The following is a 3072-nucleotide window of genomic DNA, read 5'->3' as shown; positions in this document are numbered from 1 at the left end:
TTTCCAGCACATAAATCTACAAGCTCATCACTATTTCCATTTACAACACTGAACACCCCAAGTATACCAATTATTCCCTCAACTGCCACATTACTCAACTTTGCATTCTAATCACCCATTACTATAGCCCGGTCTTGTGAATCAAAACCACTAACACACTCATTCAGCTGCTCCCGGAGCACTTGCATCTCATGATCTTTCTTCTCATGCCCAGGTGCATATGCACCAATAATCACCCATTTCTCTCCATCAACTTTCAGTTTTACCCATATTAATCTAGAATTTACTTTCTTACATTCTATCACATACTCCCACAACTCCTGTTTCAGGAGTAGTGCTACTCCTTCCCTTGCTCTTCTCCTCTCACTAACCCCTGACCTTACTCCCAAGACATTCCCAAACCCCTCTTCCCCTTTACCCTTGAGCCGCGTTTCACTCAGAGCCAAAACACCCAAGTTCCTTTCCTCAAACATACTACCTATCTCTCCTTTTTTCACATCTTGGTTACATCCACACACATTCAGACACCCCAATCTGAGCCTTCGAGGAGGATGAGCACTCCCCGCGTGACTCCTTCTGTTTCACATTTCAGAAAGTTAATATACAAGGAGGGTAGGATTTCTGGACCCCCGCTAGCGTCCCCTCTAGTCGTCTTCTACGACACGCGAGGAATGCGTGGGAAGTATTCTTTCTCCCCTATCTCCAGGGATATATATATATATATATATATATATATATATATATATATATATATATATATATATATATATATATATATATATATATATATATATATATATATATATATATATATATATATACATATATATATATACATATATATAAATATATATATATATATATATATATATATATATATATATATATATATATATATATATATATATATATATATATATATATATATAGGAGCTCATGAGACATGTCGGCAAGCATGCTACTGCAGGCAGGAGTGAAGGTTGATGCAAACTTCAGATGGCAAAGAAACTGGAGGCACCACATCAGGCAAGAGGACGAGGCAGCTCCCGCCAGTCAAGAGGTACTGCTTGTGTCGACTTTCCCCAGCTATCACAAGCGTTGCGTTCCTGCTGGTGACCTTGCCGACAGAGTTCGAGGCCACACACCAGTAGACGCCGGCATCGTTGTCCTTCTTCGTGTGCAGCACCTTTAGAACAAGACAGCCAAACCATATTGGCTCGTTCCCTTCCGTGCTCAAGGGAGGTTCGGTCGTGCTCGAGGGTCGTTCGGTCGTGATCATGGGGACAACAGGAACTGACGTGTTATATTTTTTATCGAGGATGTAAGGCATGTGTACGTGCAGGAAGAGAGGAAAGTGATTGGTTCTCAGTGAATGTAGGTTTGCGGCAGGGGTGTGTGATGTCTCCATGATTGTTTAATTTGTTTATGGATGGGGTTGTTAGGGAGGTGAATGCAAGAGTTTTTGGAAAGAGGGGCAAGTATGAAGTCTGTTGGGGATGAGAGAGCTTGGGAAGTGAGTTAGTTGTTGTTCGCTGATGATACAGCGCTGGTGGCTGATTCATGTGAGAAACTGCAGAAGCTGGTGACTGAGTTTGGTAAAGTGTGTGAAAGAAGAAAGTTAAGATTAATGTGAATAAGAGCAAGGTTATTAGGTACAGTAGGGTTGAGGGTCAAGTCAATTGGGAGATGAGTTTGAATGGAGAAAAACTGGAGGAAGTGAAGTGTTTTAGATATCTGGGAGTGGATCTGTCAGCGGATGGAACCATGGAAGCGGAAGTGGATCATAGGGTGGGGGAGGGGGCGAAAATTCTGGGAGCCTTGAAGAATGTGTGGAAGTCGAGAACATTATCTCGGAAAGCAAAAATGGGTATGTTTGAAAAAATAGTGGTTCCAACAATGTTGTATGGTTGCGAGGCGTGGGCTATGGATAGAGTTGTGCGCAGGAGGATGGATGTGCTGGAAATGAGATGTTTGAGGACAATGTGTGGTGTGAGGTGGTTTGATCGAGTAAGTAACGTAAGGGTAAGAGAGATATGTGGAAATAAAAAGAGCGTGGTTGAGAGAGCAGAAGAGGGTGTTTTGAAATGGTTTGGGCACATGGAGAGAATGAATGAGGAAAGATTGACCAAGAGGATATATGTGTCGGAGGTGGAAGGAACGAGGGGAAGAGGGAGAACAAATTGGAGGTGGAAAGATGGAGTGAAAAAGATTTTGTGTGATCGGGGCCTGAACATGCAGGAGGGTGAAAGGAGGGCAAGGAATAGAGTGAACTGGAGCGATATGGTATACCGGGGTTGACGTGCTGTCAGTGGATTGAATCGGGGCATGTGAAGCGTCTGGGGTAAACCATGGAAAGCTGTGTAGGTATGTATATTTGCGTGTGTGGACGTATGTATATACATGTGTATGGGGGTGGGTTGGGCCATTTCTTTCGTCTGTTTCCTTGCGCTACCTCGCAAACGCGGGAGACAGCGACAAAGCAAAAAAAAAAAAAATATATATATATATATTTATATATACATATTTATGTATATATATATATATATATATATATATATATATATATATATATATATATATATATATATATATATATATATATATATATATATATATATATATATATATATATATATATACATATATATATATGCAAGAGGTGAAAAAGAGGGCAAATGAGAGTTGGGGTGCGAGAGTAACATTAAATTTTAGGGAGAATAAAAAGATGTTCTGGAAGGAGGTAAATAAAGTGCGTAAGACAAGGGAGCAGATGGGAACTTCAGTGAAGGGCGCAAATGGGGAGGTGATAACAAGTAGTGGTGATGTGAGAAGGAGATGGAGTGAGTATTTTGAAGGTTTGTTGAATGTGTTTGATGATAGAGTGGCAGATATAGGGTGTTTTGGTCGAGGTGGTGTGCAAAGTGAGAGGGTTAGGGAAAATGATTTGGTAAACAGAGAAGAGGTAGTAAAAGCTTTGCGGAAGATGAAAGCCGGCAAGGCAGCAGGTTTGGATGGTATTGCAGTGGAATTTATTAAAAAAGGGGGTGACTGTATTGTTGACTGGTTGGTAAG

The sequence above is a fragment of the Panulirus ornatus genome, chromosome 48, assembly GCF_036320965.1.
Source record: "Panulirus ornatus isolate Po-2019 chromosome 48, ASM3632096v1, whole genome shotgun sequence".
NCBI classification, from domain to species: domain Eukaryota; kingdom Metazoa; phylum Arthropoda; class Malacostraca; order Decapoda; family Palinuridae; genus Panulirus; species Panulirus ornatus.
This window is presented reverse-complemented; position numbering follows the sequence as displayed.